The 26,155-nt window shown below is 38.1% G+C and overlaps 1 protein-coding gene across 19 annotated transcripts in view; it reads right to left on the bottom strand.

The window, feature by feature from the left end:
* DMD (dystrophin) overlaps positions 1-26,155 on the bottom strand; it is a 1,854,857-nt gene that overhangs the window by 1,773,274 nt on the left and 55,428 nt on the right. The window lies entirely within an intron of this gene.

The following is a 26,155-nucleotide window of genomic DNA, read 5'->3' on the forward strand; positions in this document are numbered from 1 at the left end:
GATGTTGACATTTATAGGGCTGGTCCATGGTTGTGAAGGCACAGCCTCTTCTCCCCATGGGCCCAAGAGACCCGACATATCCTGTCTATTCCCGGCAGAAGCATGTAGGTGGCTTGGTCATCTGGGCAGCTGCACACAACAATGGAGAGCTGGTAGGTATGCTTAGTACAGTGCGCAATCAGGAAAAGGAATTTAAAAAAAATCATGGGGGTTGAAGGTGCAGGGAGGGCTTCCAGTATCCGTGACCCCTGAGCAGTGGAGTCTACAATGGTGACCAGAGAGGTCATTGTGGGACAGCTGTTGGAGGACAGTTAGGATTGACTTAAGTAATGCAACATCTACACTTGCCCTTCCTCGATCTAAGTACATCAATGGTGGTTCTATGCCACTCGGGAAGGTGGTGTTACTGTGTCGCCATAACGGGGTGCTTACAGCAGTAGGAGATCAATTTGAGTGCAGACACATGCACAAATAGGTTGACATAAGCTGCCTTGCATGAACTTAACTTTGTAGTGTAGATTGGGCCTGAAAGTTGCATGAGTGTTCACTGAAATAGGGGCAGAGCACTCCAGAGGGACGCTTAGAGGACTTGTGGGTTAGTGTGTGCCTCTTAATAAGCTGTACAGAGGAAGACTTGTGCATGCCTGGCAGTTAGTTTTCATGTTGCCACAGTCCGGTAGACTCAGGTAGCTGATCCCAGCAGCCAGAAACAGACTTCCATGCACTAAAGGCAGATAGGGGTGAGATACCTCACAACGCTAGGTATACCTGGGAAACATTCACTGTGTTCTTGCAAAGTGGGGAGGTTTCCAGTTGCAAAGAGCACCCCACCACTCATGTTAATATCAGTAACTTACTGAACATCTTATCCTAGAATTACAGAGTTCCCTACCCTACCTTAATTTTAGAATTCTGGATGTGCAAAGCTATTTGAAAAAACAAAAAAAAACAAAAACAAAAAAAAAACAAAGGAGGGACTGCAACCTTTGCCCAGAACCCAGCCCTCACACCAACCCTTTTTCAGAGTTATGAAATTGTCTGGCTAACCTTTTCCCGTCTTCATTATTACCACACTTATCTATTTTCAACCAAAACTGAAAAACACAAATGGGCCAATGCATTGGACAGGTTATACCTGTATGATTTCCAGGCCAGCTTGAAGCCAGGAACCCTAATAAATCTTGAGAGCCTATCCTTGAAAAATGTCCAGTCCCATTTTTCTGACCCAGGATGTTCAGACGGATCAGAATTTTCACACACTTATCAAAGTGTTATTAAGGTTTCCTCATTGCTACTTCACATAGCTATTCTAAATATTATGACCTTGAACCTTGGCTGTGTTATGGATGGGTTTGGATTTGCCAGGCTAAAAGACTTTGAAGTCAGAGTACTCTATCGCGGCAGAGTAACCACCTGATTGTGCAGCACTGGAGGATATAACAGTTGGCATAGCGGATCTTGTGCCATTTGTTGTAGGCGACAACCAGAAAAAGATCATTCCTTGCATTCCAGTGATGCTTGTAGCAACCTCTTGGGGCAACAAACAGCCAGATAGCCCAGAATTGGCTATACCATCTTTTTCACGGATTGGTGTGTGGTCAGAGTGACAAATGATGACTAATATATGAATATAAAATAGAATATGCTAGCCTAGCAATTACCAATACATGTTATCCTCACCATGCATATATCAGTATGTATTAAGCACAAAAGTAATAGTATAGAAGTTATACAGCCTAAATTGGTCTATATACATCTCCCATAAACCCTTGATTTCACTGAAGTGTTAGCTTAAGCAAATAGAGAATCTGTCAGACTCAGGACAGATGAGTGCTTTACCATAGCAACTGGAAGGGATTAACTCTTGCAGACTAGTATTGAAATGGCCCAAAGGGCAAGACATATGAATGTGCTATCCTGGTACAAAATTACAAGCCCCTTGGTACCTGGAATGAATGTGTTAAGAACAAAGTAAAAGGGATACACCATGGTACCAGAAAAACAACTTAGAAAGCGGATTGATTACATCTAGCATCAGATGACTTATAGAATACCTATTACTTATACACAGGGAGGGTATAAAAAAAGGTGGCTGTAGGGGTATAACTTTGGGAAGTACACTTTCTGTGTAAGGTGAATAGAATAATAGAAACAGCTTCCTGGAGACAAACAACGTATTGATCCATTCTCCAGTACTACATTATTATTGGCTTATAGCAACAAACCTGACTGATATTGGTTATTCGGTTTCTTAGATTCGTTATGAAATACATTCGTTTAGTCAAGCAATTGACTATACAATTTATCAACACAAATAATCTTTGTTATACCTCAACATAAATTTTGGGGGAAAACATGCCTCCTCAGTCTGTATGATGATTTTTAAGGACTTGCATGGGTCAGAAATTGGGGTGGCAGACCTTCAAGTGTTGTAGAAGTTCCACCTTTAAGCTCTCAAAATTGTTCAATCTCACTGTGTCCTTCTGAGGTTAACCTGCTCTTTCTTATCTTGCCTCCCAAACCTACCAGACTCTTCTCTTTATTTTTTTCCTCCATCGCTTTTATATCTTAACAGATGCCTTGGCAAGGATCAGGTGAATGTTATAAACATTTCCCACAGATACCTGCTTGACTCTCTAAATAGATGTACTTTTATTGTGTGTATCCCCTTTTCTCTTTGCTTTCTGCAAATATTTGCAGTGAGTTAGAGTTTGACAGGAGCGTTAGTAAAAACAATACACATTAAGTGAATTTTCATGTAAAGCCATTCTGAACTTGCATATATACTTGTACCAGAAACCTGAACCCAGGAACTAAGCACACCCAGTCAAGGATCAGAATCAGTATTCTGGGGTTGTTGTGTCCAAACCAGCCAAGAGAGCTTGTTTTTGAATATTCACAATTAGTGCTCACAAACAATCTGATAATGAAGAATTATCCAGAGACATTAGCTGAATTAATTTGAAAACAAACAAAAAAAAACAAATAAAACTAGGCCAAAACCATTCACAAAAGAGGGAGATTTCATCAAAAAGTATTAATTGCAAATTTTCCACTCAGATTGAGCCCTGACTGACTGAGTAATTTACTCAAATTCTCTGGCATCAGGTCAAAGTGTCCTCAGAATATGTTGCCCTAACCTGTATTCCAAGAGAAGATACTGGACTCAAAATATTTGAGTCTTGCAGCTAAGACATCTGAGTTCATCAGCACTCTAGAACTTGAAATGGATTAATCAGAAATAGTAGGCCTTTCAGTTATTGGGAAGTGAAAGAAGTTTTTTTGTTTTGTTTATTAACACAAAAGAAAATTTCAGTTATATGTTAAAGTTTGAAGATTTAGTTCAGTGTTCATGTTGGTTCTTCTTTCCGCACCAAAACAGATTTACCTGTCACCAGCTGTGAGGGTTGAAGTGAGCTTCAGCTCCCCACCTGCTTATATTTATGATATGGAAGGTAAATTCTTCTAAGCCCAGAAGCTGCACTGTCTTATATTTTTAGTATGAAAAATTTAAGTTATTAAAATAAAGCTGTGTCTACCCCTCTTGCGTCTCACCACAGCAGGATTTCCAACAATTAATCTTATCCTACTGTCTGAACACAAACAGTCCAGCGCTGGGAGGAGGCAGGGTACTAAATCGGCCGGTTCAGCACTGTGGACAAGTGGCAGCTCATTATATCCATTCAAACAACAGGAGCTCTGAAAGAAGAAAATATCACAGCACAAATTTAAGAAAGAAGAGGCCAAGTTTTTCCCTTGGCACTAGTTATGGGCCAAATACATAAGTACAGCTTAGCTTTTTCTTTTAGCGAATCAATAAATGTTTGAGCTAAGAACAACTCTTCACTTACCTAATTATCTCCCTTTAGGGAGTGATGTAGAGTAGAGAGGTAGAAGAACATTTTGCACTTTTACAGTACTGTTGGCACACTGCACAAACTAAAAAGTTGCAAGAGGGCTTTACAAGTTGTATGAATTACAAAAGATACTACGGGACACCTTTTCAAATTTTCTAAAGTGTAGTGACTAAAGCAGCACATTTGAAAGGCAGGCCACATTTATTTAGTCGCTTAAATATGGACTTATACCCTATCTTTAGGCAGCCAGATCAGTATGTCTTTACCTGCAGTTTCAAAATAACCACTTGGGCAATTTTACTGATTAAAACTTTTTAAAAAATCAATTGCACTTATAGAAGATGCACTATTCTCCACATATGCTGTGTAAATAACAACTCACTCGAATGCGTAATTAGCACTTTATTTGTTCTCTTAATGAACCAGTATATATTTAATATTTCCATACAGGAATAAGTATGTAGAAATTATGATGGCCAAAGAGAATATTAAGGACCAACGTACCTTGTATAATTAGCAGAAATCCTCAAAGGGCAAACAAAACCATATAAATGAGGCTGCAAGAAGTGCAAATATTTACTGACATTCAAAAATACCTCTGAAAGGAGGTTGATTCATGAGATGTGGGTTTTATTGCTCCCTCTCTGACGACATACTAAAAAAAAAAAAATCAAGTACAAAAAATCGATTGGAAACCTCTGCACATTCAAATTTATTCTACTTCTAGTCACAATGTACACTACAGAGGTGCTTAGTTTGATAAAGGTGAAATCTTGTCCCTAACTCTCTGCATGTTCCTCAGACCCAATCTTACTTTAAACTAATAAGATGAAACTTAATCTCTGGATTCAGTCATGTAGAAAATAAGTTTGGACTACTAAAATTAGCAGCAGGTCTTGCCAGAGCTTAAATGTCTTAAAATATTTTAACAAAAAAAATTTAATACTATATCTCAGTGAATTCACAGCTCTGAATCATATCATCCTCTACTATTTTGTAATCAGAAATGAAATGGAGCTTCTGTTCATCAAAGTATAAGAAAAAACGCTAATGGTTTAATATAGTATTCTGTACAGTGGAAAGAATAACCTCAGTGGTTTATCTTTTATTCATAATTCACCAAATGGAACCTGAAGAGCTGGATTCATGTTCCTGGGTGAGCTCTTCTGTGACTTCTAATCAAGCAAATCATGTATGTAATAAATTATAATTTATTGCAAAGCACATACTGAAAGCTTTGATCTAGTGTACTATAAGTTCATAAGTAAAGCAGCTGCTCTTGCTGACTGCTTATCAATAAAGTCTTAAAAGATCACTCTGTAAAATAAGGTAATGCAATAATTTAGACAATAAATAACCGGACTCAATATGCATATTACTGGAGTTTGTTTTCCCAATAAAAATAATCTTACTAGAAAACATGGATCGGTTTAGTGGTTCACTGATAATAAAAGTCAGCCTGAACCTTCACCTACAATTAGAGATAAAATGAAACTATTTTTGAGGTCTTCAAAAGTTTGGTTGGCATTTATTGTTTTAAATTTTGTGCGCCTTTACACTTCAGTTTCATCCAGACATGAAAATGGAAATAGTACAAGAAAAGGTATCCCCATGGTATGTCCAATTATCATCAAAACTAGGGTATATGGGAAGCTTTGGGAGGAAGATTTCTTCCCCAATTTTTAGACAAGGGAGGGATGGATAAATGTAGATGCTCATCTGAATGATTCCTGAGCTTATCCATCATTATTAAAGATAGTCTCTTGTGGAAGGGCTCATTCCACCACCTTCAGAAATAGGGTGCTTCCTAACAGCTGCTGGAGCATTCCTTTTGGACAGACTTGGAAGGCAAATTTCCACCCACTAAAATGCTAAGAACATTTCCTGTAGCACTTAAGTCCTCTTTGGACACTGGAATATCACAAACTCCTTATGGAACAGCTCTTGAAATCAGTCTAACTAAACTCACCTGGGATAAACCCCGAATAAGAACTGCAGGACTGGACTAAGTTTCGAACATTAACACATTCATATAAAACCTATACTTGATTATTTTTATAAACTGTTTGATTTAATTTGTTAGGAGATTTGTTAAATTAAGACCAACACAAGCAAAATTACTAATTATTCAAGTTCGACTGTACCCTCATTTGGTGTTAAAATTACATTACTAATTTTACATTACACCGCATTACTAATGTCAGAATCAAGGTTTTGGTTTTGTTTTTTTTACCACCAAGAATTGTTTGCAATTTTCAATTCCACCAACAGATGGCAATTGTAATTTCTTGAAAGGCACTACTTCACCATGAACTCTCATATCAATCAGTCAAAACCTTGCATTTAACCAGATAAAATATACCATGAACAAGTTACATTTAGAACAGTGAGTTGACCAAGATGGCTAACTAGCCACATGATAAATGGGACACTCTGTTATAGATCATTCATTAGAAAGCTGCCCAAACACAATCTAATAAATCAACTATGCAAAAATCAAAGCAACATTAAACAAAAACAATAATTTAGGAAGATCATCATAAAACCAACAGGCAGGCAACTAACTACAGCCAGGAGTACTGACCAACAACTGATTCCATCTACAAATTTTTCATCTTTAATTCTCTTTTACGTAATGCATCTACTCTAAGTCTCAGGAAAAACAACTTTTTTAAAAAATCCTCTATTGTAACAAAGGTAAACTGAACTTTTTAAATAACTAATTTAACTGAAAAGCTATAAAACATGGTTTGACAAACCGTAACTGCTTTTCCTCAGCAAGCACTGTGTGGTAACTTTTTGACCTGAGGGAGGGGGTGGGGGAAGAAGAGATTTTACCAAGATGTGTGTATCTAATTGAATTCCTATTAATGTTTTAGTGTGCTTAAGTTTATGGTATTATACAATTTATGTCACCCTATGCAACATATATAGTTTGAACTAGTAAAAAAACAACATTTTTAGGAATTTACATGTCTGAAGATCTGTGCATATATTAAATGGATTAAGCGCTCACAACATCATGCAAGGCAGGTAACTAAGTGCTGATATCTCCATTTTACAGATGAGAACTACAGATATGGAAGTGTTAAATGACTTTCCCAAATCCACAAGATGAGCCCAGGGCAGAGACTGAACTAGAATTCAGGAACTTCTGCATTCCAGTCTCATGCTCAGGTTGTCAGATCACACTGCCTCTCAGATGGGTTCTCAGATTCTGGGAAAGGTCTGAATACAAGTCTTTTATTCCCTTAAATAACTCCCCCACCACAATTTTTTTTATTAGAAAGCCTGCTCTTACGGAGATCTGAACCTGCTTTGTATTTTTTTTAAATGTTAGAGCCAACACTTGAATACAGAATTCTAGTCACTAATTTAATTTCAGTAGAAGTCACAGATATGCACATAAAAAAAAAAAAACTATTTCCATGTGTGCAACAATAGAACTTTTTAAAATAAATTTTAAAAAAAATCAATCAAGTAGTGAATGCTTCAAAAAGGCCATAACTTGAATGTTTTTCTTTTTGGAAACCTAAGAATTGTCTAACATGTATTGTATTTTGTAATGCAAGTTCCTCTAACTACAGCCGGATGAAATTCACCTCTCTGCATAGGGCCAGCACAATCCTATGCACTGCCCTAAATCCCATGTAAGCCTTCTGGATAGGGATGGATTTCAGTGGTGAAGAGAAGTTAGAGGTGTTAACCACAACCATACAAAGTATCTGATTGTTCAGTGTTGAACACGAGGAGGAAGGGTGCAAAAGCAATCTCTCTCATCCAAACACAAGTCAGACCAAAATTTTAAATTCGCTGATCAAAAAACATGAGTTCCATTTATAGCAGTTATGATTCAATGAGAGTCCTGAGACCAATTTGTCTTCTGAGAAAGACAGCAAAGATTATGTGCTTCTGATCATCTATTGTTTTACCCACATGGAATTCAGATGCTTTCAGTATCAGATATTTCAGACTCATTATCATATCATTAAAATATACTGTAATGAAAACTATGGACTACAGTTATAATAAGCAACAGGTTTGAATGAGAGTCAATTAATTTGACCTGAATTGTTTTACAGTTTAGACATACATTATATCCCCTTTCCTCTAGGAGGTCCTCTAGGATGTAGTATGATTCGCTGAATACTCTTTACGGTATTTAATCAGTAGGTTTAAACTCTGCTTCCACAATTTATTTACATATTTTATGCAGCAGTAGGAAGAAGGCAGAGATCAGAAAAGATATCAGTAAGCAGCTCAATAACTGTTGAAGTATAAGAACACCTATAGCTGGAAGCTGATGCAGTTATTTGAAAACATACTTCAAAGTAAAACAATGGGAAAATAGGATGTGAAATTAACACCACTATATTTTACTGAGTAAAAGCAATAGAAAAGCACCAACCTTGTGATAGTGTGGGGGGAGGAGGGCAGGGTTTAGAGTCTGCATAACAAACTATTTGTACAGTTTGAAAGATTAGTTTGAACTCACTTTTTCTGTTTCCCTTCTTCAATCTAAAAAAATCACATTTCCTTTTAAATTAACTAGAAAAGCATATTGTTTTTCAAAGCTTATTTAAAGGAAAATCTGTGCTTTGAATTACCAACAGAAGAAACTCTGACTAGCTAGAATGGCACAAGAGGGTGCTCTTTAAGTGGCATGTGTATTATGTTGTTACATTAAAATGTTTTCTCTCCCTGCTTTTCTCTTTCCCCTTCCTCCCACGTCATCCTCATAAATATGAAACCAATATTTTGACTTTAGTTAAAACTTTCACATGCAAAACGTTAAACTACATTAAAATGTAGGGAAAATGGGATCACCATGCTTAGAATTCAGGAATTCTAAATGGGTACGTTCTAAAAATGGGTTCACCATGCTTAAAAACAAAATGGAATGAAAGTATTGAATTCTCTATTTATGAACATTAGCATATTATCAAGACAATCAACAACTGAATGTAGACATTCTAGGAAATTAATACACAATTTAACAAACAAAAACCTGCAGGGCACCCAGGTTCCCTCATATATAAACATAATAGGGACGTGATGAGTTCATGATGGAGATTTAATGTGTGTTCTATTCCAGAGATAGTGAAGTTAATGGGAATTGCTCTGATGGTGCTTTGATGTCCGACAGCCATTTGATGCTTTGCCATGTTCACTCAGCCAAGTCCTGAGACTTCCCATTCAGTATTTAAAATCAGCCAATCAGGCAGGTTTTGACACAAGGTTAACCATTTTGGCTCTGTGTAGGACACAATCAATTATATGAAATGGAGCACAGCTTAGGAGCGTCTTAGTGTGCAGTTAATCTGAATCTCACAATGCTACAATCTTTTGTGGCAATATAATGGTAGGCAACATTTTTCATGTGAAAGTATGTGAAAGTCAGAGCTCCTAGGCTTTTCCAAAATGCCTTGCATAGGATTGCACATGTTCAACACAAGCACAATGCAGTTACCAATAGAAAACATGGAGCTCAAACGAGTCCTTGGTGTATCTACTTTCCAAAAGAAAAGAAATTTCCCATTTCCCTTTGTCAATAACCAGCCTATTTCAATTTTGAGGATTCCTGCATGGAGCACAATGAAACTAGTGGAACTGTATTCTCCCCGTACTCTCTCCAGTATGTTTGAAAACAAACTGACACCAGGCAGTAATTCTAATACAATCCATAAAATGCTACTCATTTAAAATGAGTTTGTGGATGCAGAGCAGTGTTATATTATCTTTCCACAGAGTTTCTGGGAATGCCTTGTTTGGAAACAGCCACTTGCTGGGTGTACTAGCCCAGCACATTTGACATTCTGAAGACATCCTGCTTTATCTGGTAAAATGGCCCACGATGGCCTGTTTTGTAGCTGATCAGAAAGTCCATTTCAAAGTATGATTTTTTTTCAAGCCATTAGGTCCAGAAATTCATACAACACACCATAAAAAGCTTCATGAGACAATAGACCTTTAAAAAAAAAAAATCACATTACATGAATTATGCTCTTGCACAACCATTATTCCCTATAGTAGTAAATTAGCATCAGCCATGCAAAGGTTTCTCAGCATACTTGCCCATTGTACAGAATTAGAAACAGCATTCACATGATATACTGAGATAAAGAAGCTAACACCAGAATATATTTTCAGGTAACAAGAGATTGAGCACAATCCCTCATGGCAATCTTATGGTCATTCACATTTCAGTTGTCCATTTCCAACTGTCTTCCTTCATTTTTAGAGTTGCAGAGTACAAAGAATCAGGGAAGGTTGTTACCTACCTGATTAAAAGTCACTGGAGAATGGTATTCTTGGTCATGACAATAAGCTCACACACCCTCTGGAAAACATATGGCCTCTTGACCAGGCCAGCAAGCATTTGCTTAGTTTGTCAGTCCTGTGCTTGAGCTGCACGGTCAGCTATTCCACGCCCTCAACAAAGAAACATTGAAGCATCAGCATGGATACTACTCCACCAACAGGTTAGGCAGAGGGAAGAACTCCAGAGTTCCCATTTGCTATACATAAAAACCCAGGAGCAACTGAACTGAATGACTGGATATGCTGGTCTACTGACCCCTCCTGAGAAGAGTAGAAGTTTCTCCATCTATGCTTCTCAACTTGGGAAGGTAAAGAAAATAGATCTGTGGTTTCTTGTTTGACAGAGAAGAAATCCACAGAAGTTCAGCTTCTCGGAACAGGGGGAGGAGGGGGAAGCCTCTCCTCAATCAACAAGCAGGAAGTAAAAGAATTTGTCCCCTTTTGCCTCCCCTATAATCCCAGGTGGACAAAAAGTCCTTCCCACGTACAACCTATGCTTTTCTGGAACACACTAATTCCCTTTCAATCCTACCCACAACCACTCAGCTCAGATGTAATTAATTAGGGGAAATAGCTGAGTGGATTGGTGGGGGAGAAGAAGTAGAGATTGAGGGCAGGTGTTAAAAAGTAGCTGTGACTCAGGGGCAAGGGAAAAAGAATAACAGGGAAATTGAAGGGGATGATGGGAGAAATTAATTATAGGGAGGAGATTGTAAGAGTGGGTTAATTTTAATGTCACCTGTGCAATGCTAGTAGTGCATTAAAATAGATTTGGTATTTAGTTATGAAAGGAGGTCTTAGCGAGTCAGTCTTGAAGCAGGGTTAAAAGTCAGACCTAAAAAATTACTGACTGCAATCCTAGAGCAAGAAAGGAAGAGCTGATCTACAAACTGAGTACTTGCGCCAGATTTTTCAAAATTCAGCCTGATTTTCAGCAGAACTGAACACACACAGATAATGAGAGCTGTGAGTATTCTGTACGTATTGGGGAAAAAAAATAATAAAAAAAATTGTCTCAAAACATATGGTACTCCAAATTAGCACCCAGTGTGGAAAATGAGCCTATGGCATGCTCCTGCTCCAAACAGACATCGACTGCAACATTCTCATTGATTTCAGAGGGAGCAGAATCAGACCCTTAAACTATCACAATATGTTGAGCAAGTAGAACATGTGAGAAAGTATAATAATTCTGAACGGAGAGAGGCTTCTATAGGTGAACAGTGAACAACAGATAAACCACTGGTGACTAATTAATGCTGTTCCAAAAAAGTATCAAATCTTATAAGGTCCTCTAGGTATACTATAAACCAGATGCAATTATTTTTAGATTTAAGTAGAGGACAATCCTCTTTATTAATATCAGACTATGGACTAGTTGACCAAGTCCTTTGCAGTCTTTTCCCAAGTCATCAGCAATGTTTACAGCCAACTGCTCATGAGAACAGCTAGTCCAATACCCTAGAGACAAGTGGCAATAAAAAAGTGTCTGACTTTTACTCTGTGGAAGTTTATCAAGAAAAAGAAACCCTGGGGAAAAATATTTCCACAAGCAAGTTAGAAGCAAGATATTTTAATTTTTTAAAAAGGTTTTTATCTGTGCAATGTAGAGGAAGTGTCTGGATTAAAGCTCAATAAAAGTTCCGAACAGAATAATAAAATAGGGTTTGAACTGGATAAAAGAATATTTTAAATTCCTCAAGAAGGAATCCCCCCATGTTTCAGTCTTGAGGAAATTTAAAATGGAGTCAAATGGGATCTGTAAAATCTGTAATTTTCAGAGGTACAGTGGTGTTTGCCATAACTCATTTTTTTTCCAATCAACCCAACCTTTTCAGCTGCCTTCAAAGTGTCAATTGTCCAATATAAAGATTTCACATTTATTAATATTAAGGATCTATAAATATAATAGACATTTTCCCCACACTGACTTTATCCTAATGGATGTGATTTGACTGAGTGTGGCAGAAATGAAAGGATATGTCATTCTAAGACAGTTTAAATACATATGCTATAATCACAGGGATATATAGCAAAAAAACCAAAATAGGCTTCACTAAGGAGACTTAAAATGATCAAAACTGTTTTGTTTTGTTTTTTTAATATCAAGCTGCCTTTAAAAACATATACAGTTTCTTCCAGGGTCTGATCCAAAGCCTATTGGATTCAGTGCACACTCTTATTGACTACAATGGACTAGGATCAGGCCTATAACACACTATATGCCAAGTATGAAACTATCGAGCTGCCATCAACCCATGTCATGCTATTGTTAAGAATGTTATAGTACTGAAAGGGTTTTCTAAAAGATGTAGCTTTTAAGACAAAAATCAAGTCTTTATAAACATTTATATGTAAAATAGTATGCATGCAATCAAGTTCTGAATGGGTGGTACTGCTGAAATGATCATTGTATTCAAGAGCAGACAGGTGCTTTCCGCACTGCTTATTCCTGCTGCTCACAGGTAATTCAGTCACAAAGAAATGCCTTTTAAGTCTATAAACGTACTGCCACTGTCCCTTTATTTCTGGGAGGACTCAAGAGCAGTATTTGACTTGTCAAGGCACCATCACCTCGGTTCACCCATCATACTATGGTTGTTGAACACTCCAGTCCAATTAAGTTGTAAGCAATTTTCCCTTTTGAATAACCAATATGGCTACAAAGATGGGCATCTCACTAACCTAAGGGAGCATAATTATGTCATGGTGTATGTGACTGAAAGCCAGGCCAGCTTCCTTCTAATCTGGGCTTTCAGACTGTTCCGTTATTGGTGGTCTGGTTTTTTTTTTGTTTTTGTTTTTTTTTTTGTTGGGTTTTTTACATTTTGATTTGCCAAAATATTTAGTTTTCAGTCCAACCTAGAATTTTTTTTTTCCTTTTAGAAATTGCTAATGAACCAAAAAACTCATTTTCCACCCCGTTGTACTTTTAAATTACTACTTTATTTGTGCATATTATAATCACTTGAAATGAATGATTGGACACAAGATACAAAATTTATATATAGATTTTGAGCCCTTTAAAATCTGCAGATGTTTGGCTCCACAGTTTGGTTTAATCCATTTCCAGTTTAAATTATTTTTAATTTTTCTTTTGTCTGGCTCTCCAAAGCCATTTAACCTTTCTAGATACTTGCCAAAATTTAGCATATAATGAACTTCACAAGTTTTATTGTTGAAACTTTAAGAAAACTCTTTATTATCCAGCATATTGTTGTGATGCTAGTAGAGCAGATGGTAACTCATGCCAAGGTCCCTAGGTTTCAAGTGAATGCTATCAAAAGCATAGTTGGAAACCTGTCTGACTCACCTGCATGTTAGTATTGCTAAAATAGTTATTAGACTTGTAACAATGTGTTTAGACTTTATGGAATGCTTGTAAGTTGTTGCCTGCATTGATCTCTCTTATATCATCTGTAGGCCATGCTATAAAGTAATACTTAAGTGTTTGTTCTGTAACTGTAAAAATGTTTGCCCCAAAACTGTAAATCCCATCAGGAAAGAAACATCACCAAGTGTGAAATACTGGTTTGCACCCATGAGGAGAGGTAATCGCCAGCCCATAAGGACACTTATTAAATCCAAATGGGCTACAGTAAGCCATCAAAGAACAAGGACTTTGCTGATTGCTCCTGACACACCCATGAAGAGGGGAACCCACAGATGTGCTTATCACATCAGCTTGGGATCTAGGAGATGCGATAAAAAACCCTGAACAGAAGGAAAAAGGGTATTTTTATGTTGCTGGGACTATAAGGAGCAAAGACTTCTAAACATAAGCATGAGATCCCCAGGATTAGCCCTAATGGATTTATAGAGCTGGCATATAGAGCTCTATCACCATCTGAAACCTAAGACAGCAACTCTTTTATGTGTATATTTAACTGTTTTAACCTTGTAAATAACTCTCATTTCTCTTTCTTAATTGATGCTTAGTTTACTATAGGATTGGCTAGAAGTGTCATCTTTGGTGTGACACCTCAGGTCAATTTGCACCTTAGATAATTGACTGATCCTTTGGGATTGGGAGAAATTGAATATTTTGTGATCTGTGGTGTAAAGTGACCATCTATCACAGTGTCAAGCTAATGTCTAGATGGCATGATAGATCAGAATACCCAAGGATACTGTCTGACTCCATATGAATGAAAGGCAGCTTACATCACCATAATTCATCTGGCTTCCACCGATGTAACACACCTACTACACCGACTTAATGACTCACCTCCGGGAGAGGCATAGCGCTCAAGTGGATGGAGTTAGGTCGACACAGCATCAGCGTAGACGCTGCATTGCTTACATTGACTGTTGCTGCCTTTCAGAAACCATCCCACAGTGCCCCACACTGGCAAACTCCCCTGGTGAGGATCCACACCATATGTGTAGGGTTCCACTGCCCATCACATACCTTCTCTTGCTTATTTTTCATGCAGGATTTGAGAACCGAAAAGTTGCCCATGCCGCATAGTTTTCTGAGGACACAGGGGATTAAACTGCCAGACTCCCACTAAAGTCAGTCGCAATCTCTTTGAATATTTAGGAATTCATAATTAAAGGTTGGGAGGTGGAAGGAGGGGTTGTTTGTTTTGTGGTTGCTGCTTGGTTAGTTTGTTAAACTAGATTTCTCAGAATAATCTGTGGTCTGATCCTGGCAGTGCTCCATCCATGAGACTTTCAGCAACTTTCATATTCAGTGGTTTTGCTTTATGTTGCTTTATTTTTTCACAGATTAGCAGGTATTTAAAAGGTATGTTGCAATTGACCATGCATACTATTGATTTACATTTACAACATAGACTTAGCCGTCCGTATTCATGTAGATTTTCTTATTCACACAAGTAGTCCATTGAAATGAATGGAATTACTCAAAGAGCAAGGCACTACTCAGTGCGAACAAGATTGAGAGACTCTGGCTTTAAATGATCAAATCTCTAATTGCTTTGGTAAAATATGCATGCACCAAATAGATGAGAGAATTTAGTTCTGTTCTATATGAAATTGTGCTTTGACTTTATGCATACTGCACCTCGGGATTGTGTCAGTGCAGAGTTATCTTGAGTTATAACATGAGTGTTGCTCCTATTGCCAGTCCAATTCACACAAATATCATTAATTCATTTGTGGTGGTGCTTTCAACATAAATTGATTGGCCTAGTCAGGGAATATAGGCTACAGCTGGAGTTAGCACAACTTGTCAACTGCTAACACAATCCAACTGTGTAGTTGGAGTGTTATTTTGCAGTATGGCCAGTGGAATTAAACTAACTCAACAGGAGTTAAGTCAAATGCACATAAACTTAACTCTGCAATGAAGAGAACATGGATTGTATTATTATAGTTCCGACAGTCCATAGAGAGTCCATATCCTCTCATGCAGAGTTACCTTTTTATTTTGTTGTTTCTTTTAATCTAAAAATAAAAATTACTCAACTTTTTGTCACTAGAGAAGAAATCCAACAACATGCTTACTATAAACGAAGGCTTTCAAAACGCTGGGTTCAAATGGACTCACAGTTAATGTGAATCATGCTTTGCCTAAAAAACAAATAGCCGACGTTCAGTGTGGAAGAAAGTTTAAGGGATTTAGCTTTTGATAAATCTTGTTTTTGTTTTCTCTCTATTGATGTAAGAAATTAATATATAAAGTTAACATTATGTAATAATTGATCATAATGAAATCAAATAGTAAAATTGTTCCAAAACAGATACTCCCTAGGAATGAAATCAAAAGCAGCAGATTGGATTATTTTGACAGCAGACTAGATTTTTGTTAGCAGGTCACAGACATGATTATATTACACATTTACTTGGCAATATATGTGTAATGATACTTTTTTTGCATTTACTTGTAGTGGACTGTAGTAAATTGATACAGTAGAGTATGCAATGAAAGGGACATTAACGTGGCCCCATGGATGTACACTCTACTGTAAACTTGCCATAGGGTGCAACAAAAACTGCTAACCTCCTTCTTCCCTATGTTTCTAAAGGACCAGATACTCAAGATTAAAAAACCTGTCCATGTGAAAATACTCAATGTACTATAATTACTAGATAATAGACTTTTTTAAAAAACTGGCTCAAAACAGAGTGAAAGAAAACATTAACTTTTTCATGAAGGGATTAGTCATAATAAAAGGTAATTTCTTGCTTAATTTAGTTGATACCTTGAATGAAACAAATTGTGGTGGGGGGAAAAGAGAAATCAAGAAAAAAATGCTTATGTAATTTTGTCATGTAAATTGTAGCCATGTTGTCCTCCAAATGAAGCTGCACAGCACTGCACAAGTGGTGATCAGCACATTACTATTTAGTATTTGTATCACCATAATGCCTCAGAGTCCTAGTGATGGACTAGGACCCCACTGTGCTAGATTCTGTACAAACAGAACAAAAAGACAATCCCTGAGGGCAAAAGCTTACAATTTAAGAAGACAAGAGACAACATGGGGTATAAGCAGACAGATGGGGGAGCACAGGGAAACAAACAATACTGGTCAGCATTATAGGCAGTGGTCTCAGCACACTAGTTGTCAAAGGTGCAAGAGCCACCTCTGAGGATGAGAGCTTTGTATCGTTCCATGTCCATACAACCTTTGGCCTTGCTACCGAAAATGCCGGTAAGGAAGACTAGTTTGTGATATGGACAGCAGTTCCATAAGAGCAAAGACTGAGATAACCAATACATTTCACACAGGCCATCAATCAGCCATCAGAGAGTAGACTTATTTATTTATTAATCATAACCAGTCTGCTCTGGATTTGACCTAGTGATATAGATGTGAAACAGCTCTGTACTTCTAAAATGGAGCATTAGCCGCAAATTACCTGTAATCATGTGCTACTCAGGAAGGACTCCCTCCCAATAAACTTTATCCAGCCAAATTAATAAAGGATCAGTCCCTTAATTGTGCATGTTTATAGTTGGAATTAAAAAAAGAGAACCAATACTACTACTGTTTTGGCTTCATTATTTTCCCCCTTTTTTGCACCCAATAATGAAATGAGAGAGAGAAAGAGTGCGAGCATGGAGGGTTTCAAGCACTCTTTTCTTGAACTGATACTTTATATGGCATGAAATAAATAGCTATGGTACATGTGACAACTGTACTCTTCGAACTTGATTGATGGATTGTGCTTTTACTTCTAGCACATAACTGTACTGCCTCAGGAAAAGCCTGTGGAATGAATGGTGACTCACAGCTACAGTTCTTTTCCTGCTCCCCACTTACTCCAGAAGTGAAATAGATTGCTACTGGCTATGGCACTTACTAATTCATGCAGCTCTGTATTCACATTTTTAATAGATGATGATTTTCAATTCATTTAGTCAACAGTTTGAGGATCAGCTTGGCAGTCGGGTACTTTATAGAAATTCCTTATTGTTCAAATACTGTAATACAAATTTACCAATTTACAGTAACATTTTTATATTGAAAGGCCATGTTTTCTATCCACTAATTAATCCGATCATCTCTCTTTCTCACACGCCTCCCCCCACACCCCCTTCCTCCTTTTTCAAAGTATTTTAAGTTCTTCCTTAACTAAATTTAGGCACCTTCATTTCTCAGTTCTTCTCTCCCTGCACTCCTGAGTCCTCCTCCCCAATGGAAGGGAATCTCTGTAGTTACTAATAAGTACCATCCCAACTTTACTCCTCCCCTATGGTCAACTCTCTCCCTCGTCTATTCTTCCTTTCCCTTTGTTTCCGGAATACTCCCCTTGCTTATGCTTTCAGTCATTTCATTTCCCAAACCCCATGCACATGCTCTCCTCACTGACTCACCTCCTCTATGCTAGGACCTTGAGGAGCTAAAGAATGGTTTCATGAGGTGCTGGATTGTGTGCGGAGTGCAGGCCAGAGATCTTTGAGAGATTCTAAACAACAAGGAGACTCCAGGCAAAAAATTATAACTGCTCCAGTTCCCTGCTGCTAGAAACTGTTCCTAGCCTCCTGGCAACTAGTCAGTTTCCTGAGGATGCATTTCCTCCTACTTCTCTAGAAAGAAATCTAGCACTCTCAAGCCAATTTCATCAGAACAAGGGAGTCCTGAAGAAATTCTCTCTCCCCCTCCCCCCACACACACACACACAAAAGGAAGAAGATCCAAGTCCTTTGGCTCAGTGCTTCTAATATAATACAGAGCACTGCAGGACATCATGAGAGGACACAACAATGCTTCATTATTTCTCTTTGGCCTTAGGCAAAACTCACTGCCTAGAGCCAAACAGGAATGACAGAGTAAAGCCGTCCCTTGTGTTCTCAGGAGGAACAGACACAAGTCTCCCTGGTTGGTGCTGCCAGCCACAGGGATCTGCAGAGCAGCATAACACTGGCAACTTGTTTTTTGTTTCCCCAGGGAAGTGATATGTACCCCAGAAAAGGTGGCAAGTGACTTGCAATTCCCAGGTGCACGCATTACCTTTGGTATGAAACTAGCACAAGTTCCCATTTACTCCTTGTTTCATATGATGTTTGCTAACTTCTGAAGCCTTTATAAAAGTGTCAAAATCTCTTTATCCCTCCATAATTTTGAAAGTTTCTTCTAGAGCATCACAATCTCTTTTCCAGGGAGGAAAAAACCTCTTTCTCTTAATCTTTCTTCATATATTAACATTTTTCAAGGGAATAATATCCTTCCTGCAGTAAAGTGATCAATAGAGAGATTTGGTATCTAATATCTCATAGCTAGCAACATGTTCTGTTTTATCAAACATATACTTCTAAAAATCAAGCACCTTTATCTAGCTATGCTGGAAGAAGGACAGGAGACATTGGATGTGGTTTAATCAGGCCTCAACTTAATTCTTAAATGTCTGGGAGTACCTGACAGACAAAAATGTACAGTGCAGGTGATTGCATAATCATTTCAGTATGTACCAAGAAGGCTTCTGCCCACCACCTCCTTACCCATCCTGGTCCCCAGCCAACCTGCTGCTGGGAATTCACCATCCCTCCCACCTCAGATGAGGATTGGGGGGATAAAAAGGAGGGAGAGTTGTCTCCCTGCCGTACCAGTCACAGGAGCCTGGACACCCCCCCCCGTTTCCACTCCTATAAAAAATACCTCCTTTAAAATCGGGCCCACATTTACATAATGAGTTGCGACATCATAGCCTAACACCTTTTCCACAACTAAGCTGCCCCACCCCGAACTTGCTGTGTGGAAGGCAAAACAAAAAAAAAAACACTTTACTTCAGCCAATCTGGCAGCGAGGGAAAAATTCCTTCCCAGCTCCCCAAGAACTAATGCAATGTCCACAGCAAGTCCTATCAAAACCTAGCATTTCACCACCCTTGTGGATGGGAAGGTGGGTGCTGCTCTGACTGGTCCAGATCAGAGAGGGCTTTTCCTGCAATAGTTGTAACCTATATAGCTTCCCCCACCTCCCCCCCCACAGACACGGGCAGGGAAAAAGAAATAGAGATCAGCGGCCCCACACACCTTTTCCAACAAGCCAGACAATGGCCCCCACTTCTTAATGTATGGTCAGGTCATTTCAGTACTGGGGTTTAGTGAAAGATTTCATATGTAATGTCATTTGGTTAAAGTAAACAGGGACAATATTCCTTTTTTCAACTGTCTCTGTTTCTTCCTTGATAATTTGCTTCTCCTCACACTCAAAATAGAAATCATGGCAGGAGCAGACTCTTATATAGCTTCTCCTGTCTTAGGCTTCAAGCAAGAGAGACAAAACATGTCTGAAATATTACTGAATATGTTTCTTCCTCACAGGCACAGGAAGTATAAATTGGGGAGATGCGTAAGGCAATAACCTACTCTCTCATTAAGTTGGATGGATCTTTTTCAGTAGAAGTACCCAAGGCAAATCATCCTCTTCTGACACGGACTTCTACTCCATTTCAATTCTCACTCATTTTGAAAAAATGAGCACAGAAAAAAATCAGAAACTAAAACTTCCTATATGTGGTTTTATTTTCTCCAAATTTCCTTATCCAGACACCTGCACTCTCTGTCAACAGTTAGGCTTTATTTAGTTTAAGGATAGAGATGTTGGAATGTACATTTCTAAGAGGGAAAAACTGGAGATCTGGAGTATACAAAATATTTTTTCTTTCTTTAAAAAAAAAAAAATTAAGGGTCTGCTGGCTTGATTTGTGATGGAAGGCAGAGATTCCCTTTTCAGTTATTGAACTCCAGAGTTGTTAACTAGTTTATTAAAATTTTATCTTTAAATTATAAACTAGCTTCTTCAGTATTCTAGCATTAGATATACAATAAGTAGGTTCTAGAAAACGTGGAAAACCAACTATGCCTTTTTAAAGAAAAGTTTCACAGTGGTTCACTACAAGCCACTTTATCTAAATCAGATATCTTGTTGCAGGCATGGTTGCTTAGATACAAAGTCATCAGAGTAACAGAATAAATCATTTGAAATCAAATTATCAATAATGTTCATTATTTCATCCGATTATTGTAGGAGTCAATTGGGATAATTTTTAGATTAGACAGAAAACACACATTTAAAACTTAACAGGTAACACAAGATGCACAGTAACTTGATTAAACAAGCATTAGTACACATTTTAGGAATGGTTCATTCCAAATAAACTGACAACAGTGGAGTTGCCTGTATAGCAAGAACTGCATAAACTATTCATGTAAAGTATCTCTTCAATGGCTCTGAAGTAGCTACTCAACCAAATACTTGATAACTAGCATATACTTCATATGGTACAGACTCTTGAACATCAACATTTGAATGTGACCATCTGAGGCAATTGTGTATTTAGAATAATTTTACAACATTCTACAAAGATGAGAGTGAGACTGAAAAGCAGACATTTACAACTTATAAAAGGAGTTTCTTTTTCACACAACGTATAATAAATCTGTGGAAACAACTTCCACCAGCTATTGAGGCCAAGAGCTTACTAGAACTCAAAAAAAAAAAAAAAAAAGTAAACCAATCAACCAACCACTGATGGGTGGTGGATGGGGACTATTGGGGGGAAAAAAAATGGGGGAGGGGCAAGTTTATTCCATAATTGCTGAGTATGAGACTTCTTGCATCTTCCTCTGAATTATCTGATGTTGGATTCAAGACTAGATGGACCATTGCTCTGAGTTGATATAGCAAATTCTTATGGTCAGAGTACACATTTTAAACATGCAGTAGCCACACAATGATACACTATTTTATATTATAGCAGAAAACATTAATATATTCCCAGACCTTCCAATGACTTGCTGTGTGACCTGAGCCAAGTCATTTCACCTCTGAGCCTCAGTTACAACAACTGTAAAATGATGAGAATGATGCTTACCCTCCTATGGAAAGTGAGTACTTCTCTTTAGAGCTCTAATAAGTATAATTATCCTGACCTAATGTTAAACAGTTTTTAAGGCATTATTTTCCACTGGAAAACCAATTTCTTACATGTTTGTTTGTTTACAAACATTGCTTTACTGAAACAAGTAGAAAAAGTATCAGAATCCTGTCTCATCTAGCAGGACTTCCATTTTATATACAATGCTATATTTTACGTCATCTTTACAGAAGAGGCCATGAAAGCTTACACCACCAGTGTGTGGTCAGTCAGAGGGGCCAGGCACAATTGCAGCTCTTGAGCTCAGAGGAACACAGACTGCCTCACCCCTGAACCACTGGAGGAGCTGGGGACCATGGGTTCAACCTTACTATGCTTCTCCAGTCTGTAGAGGGGACTGGGATGCAGGGGGTGAGCAGGCTGTGCCCAATACAGGGGCCTAGTAGCAGGTGTACTGCCTATTTGTATCCAGGAAGTTGGGAGGCGTAATGCTTGCTGATATCTCCTCAACTGGTACAGCTCTGTACTTACTGGTAGTGTGTGACTGGGCTGGACTAGTGCACTCTAGAGAAAGAGCAATGAAAGGAACATACTGTTTTAGACCTTTTCAATCTAGCCAAGAGTCTGATTTTAAAATAGCATGTAGCCTGGAAACGTGTAATTTTGTGGGCAAGTTAATGACAGAGAGGTGAGAGGGGTGGCATTTGCTTTGTAAAAATCTACAGAATTATCATTTCAATAGTATCACCTTCTCCAGCATGGAACGGGTGGCGGGGGACTCACTGCCTACCAGTTCCCATTCATCTGGTTGGTGTAAATGTGGATAATACAATGTGATTGGAAATGGATTGAATAGGATGTCATTTGAAAGACCTTTCTCCCATGAGCACGATACCAAATATGTCAAACCTAGAACAATTATATAGCTATATATTTGAGAAAAATCTTAAAAAAAAAAAAAAAAAAAAAAAAATCAGCTTTTTAAAACTATACATTAACACGGGCATGTCAAACATGCAACCTTCACAAAGTTAAATTGTGTCCTGGACTGACAGTACTGTGTTATCAATTAATGTGAATGTCTGATTTTTTTAAAAAGGTTATAGATTACAATAATGGAAGGAGTGCTTCAAGTTAATTTGCCATCATCAACAAAAAAAGAAGTGGCTTGGTGGTATTGATTATCAGCTTTGTTTATTATGCCAAAAGAGTTGTAATGAGGCACTGGTTAAGATATCAGCATCCAGACAGAAGATATTGGACTCCATCTGCAAAAAAAGAAAATGTGTGTAATTACATTACAATCCCTCAGCAATTTATTACACAGTCCTTGTTTTTTTACTTAGTCTTGATCATTTGTAGGCACCAATGGGGAGACGAAGAGTAATGATGAGTAGCTGAATCTTTGTAAAATACAACTGTGGAGGACGTGGTTAAACATAACACTCAGTGGCAACTATTGGAAGTGCACCCATAAATTTATTTGACAAGATTGGAGAGGAAGTACCCCAAGCATCAGTGAAAAGTTGAAGATGCCAGGACAAGCACCAGCTCTGGTTGAGCCTCACTTTATTCCAGGATCCATGACACACATTTCAAGAAGAACACATGCTTCTTCTGCAGTAAGCCAAAAGCCCGAAGGCACCCATTAAGCACGTTTCACCACATGAGACAGGTGAGAAACGGTATGAATCAGTCACTCCTAGTGAGGACATTGCATGGAAAGTAAGTTAAGCGGGTGCATTGAACCAAGATAGCCACAAAATTGCATATCACATCAAATATTACACCTAGGACATACATAAAGGGTTGCATCAAAAGGTAAAAGCAAGAGCAACAAATACTGATTTTATTGCTGCAAACTGCGTAACGCGGTTGCAGTTCATAAATTGCCTTGCAGAGGCTCTAATGGATGGGAAAATGGTGGTGATGGCCGATTCAGACGATAAGTACAGAGAAATATGTGCTTTGAATGGAACTTAAGAGGAGCAAATGCTTAGCAGAAAAGACTCTCAAAGCCCTTATTGACAATTAACATAGTTTTTAGCAATCCCATTCACAAAAATGAATCACGGTGCATATCCTTAAAAGCTGCAAAAGACATGGTGTTCTCAAAAGTGGAAGAAAGTATTGATATTAGTAATATGAAGACTGTTTGCAGCTGCTAAAATATATATATATTTTTTAACAGAAAAGCATTTTGCCCTGTAGTATGTGGAAGTTTCAGGGATCCATAGCTGATGCCACACCTGAAAAAATAGTACTGCGTGACCTGTACTTTTTTAAAGTGATGCATTATTGGTCCGTGACTTCAGCGCCAGCATGTATGACAGTGAGCAAGTGGTGCACAAGGCTGTCCTTTTATCACAAAGCCTCATGTATACATGCTTAAATGAAAAACAGATTTCCAACACACACACACACTACAGCATATGCATAATTTACCACTACAAGTGGCTGCTGGCTTAACAATTCATTCCAAAATCCTTAGCAAATTCCTGGTGCAGTTAATACACAGCTCAGGTTCCTTCACTGACAACAGAGTACTCCTCCTGGAGATTACAACAGCCAACAAGGTTCTTCACCACATAGAACTGAATTAAGGGTTGTACGTTCCCATCGACCTTATAAAAAGTAGTTTTTTATTATATTCTTGAAGATACAGAAGATGGCGAAGGTACCTTTCATGCTACTGTTATAGTCTGTTATCAGGAGCTTATTAATGGGGGACTAGTCGCAGCCACAAGTGTTGTCTGGACCAGCAAAGAACTGTTCTTTGAAGGAGTTCTTGACTTCATGACTCACTGATTTTCCTACCAAGGTCCAAAAAGTCTCAGCCAAGAAGTCCAGTTTCCAATGAAGCAGCAGTTAAATTGACTAGAGCAGAACTTTCTACATTCACTATCTTTGACCTCAGTTGGTTATCTTGCAAAAGTGGTGAAAAATTGAGTATGGCTTTCCAAAGGCGAAAAGTCATTGAGCATGGCTTCAGCTCAGGAAATAGAAGACATCTCCTCAAATTATCTGGACTTCTAGGACATACCATACCACACCATTTCAAGAGAAAGGCACATTCTAACATGGTCAGCCTTTAACTTAGCACTACACAAGATGCTAGAATGAATGACCCGGATATACTTCCTGCCAAATCATACTGGCTAACCCCACTAATTACTCAGTTCAGTTAACATTTTTTATGCAGCTGGAATGTGTGAACAAATACGTCTAAAGAGCTGAATTAAAAGGTGTTGTGACATTAGACTTCAGCCTTTACAAGCTTGTTCAACAGTTAACAATGTCCTGTGATGATCTTCATGGACGGTGGATTCTACGTCCTGGAGAACTGCACGTGTTCTTTGCAGTGACATGTGCAATTGGCTCCTTTGTTAATGGCACTAGTATTCTTGAGATCTGGGGGATTTTGTACAATGACAGTACCAAATTCTTGCAGGGAAGAAGTTGCAACATGCTATAGAAACACCATCCCAAACACTCATTATCCTTCAAAAATCTATCCAGATGTCTGAGCTGAAAAGCACACTGATGAGTTGAAGTAATTTTCCAAAGGGTACAGGACTTGTGAGATCAGTTCCACACACTGAGTGTACATTCCACTCAATGATCTATTGTGCAAAATGGAGAGCAGCAATATAACAGAATGGATCATAACAATGCTGAATCAATGACAAAGCCAGCTTTCGGGATGATGTCATGATGCCTGAAGATGGCAGAGTCTTTGCTGTTCTTTACTCAAATCTGTCAGGACTGCAAAACTGGAATTTTCCCCTCCCAGCATTGGAAGACTTTATTAAATTAATTATTTATTAAATGCTTTTTTGCTTTAGATTTAACTAACTATTCTGCAATGGTTGCCTTGTAAATTCCTGAAATAAGAGGCATAGAAAAGTGAAAGCCTGACCCTGACACATTGGAGGAATTTCTAAAAAGAAATTCGGTTGTTTAAAGGTCGTCAGTTCCCTTCTGTACACTTGGTTCAGATGAAGCCCTAGAACATGAAAACAGAGCAATGAAAGTCATTGGGGAGTTGGTGGGCATAACACAGCATCCAAATGTTTTTTCCTGCTTTTTTTCTGACAACCCCTGAATTCCATTGAATTTCTAACAAAACATGAAGCGTTGGTAGGATGACTTCCCCAGAAGTAACCAAGCACCATCTCAATGAATTAGGCACTGTTAAATGCTTACAATTGATACAATTTGAAAGATGCCTACATTAAATGCTTACAAAAAGGTACAATTTGAAAGATGCCAGATGAACTTACTTGCACTGACAACCAATTTCTGTATGATGAACCAGAGCTCATTAATATAATGATGAAAGCAGTCTTCAATGAGGAGATAGCTAAAGATGTCAGGCAACTGGATACATTGAATCATGCCTTGTATGAAGCCTTCAAACTCAAAGAATTACACAAGGATCCATCAATCTATGGACTCCAAGCAAAGAGAACAGACTACAGCTGTGCTCAAATGCAAAAACAAAAGTCAGAGAGAAAGTAGAAGGGACTATTACAGAGCTAACTTCAGACAGGTCATTGTTTGCTCATCTCCTTGTTGTGTCCAGATCTCAGTGTGATATGGACCTATGAGAGATTTTGGGAAAGTACAAGTCCTATGTGGTACCACAATCAATGTTCAAATGTGAAGGAACAATGCATAT

The sequence above is a fragment of the Emydura macquarii genome, unplaced genomic scaffold, assembly GCF_026122565.2.
Source record: "Emydura macquarii macquarii isolate MOO-44397 ecotype Brisbane River unplaced genomic scaffold, CSIRO-AGI_Emac_v2 contig_1043, whole genome shotgun sequence".
NCBI lineage: Eukaryota > Metazoa > Chordata > Testudines > Chelidae > Emydura > Emydura macquarii.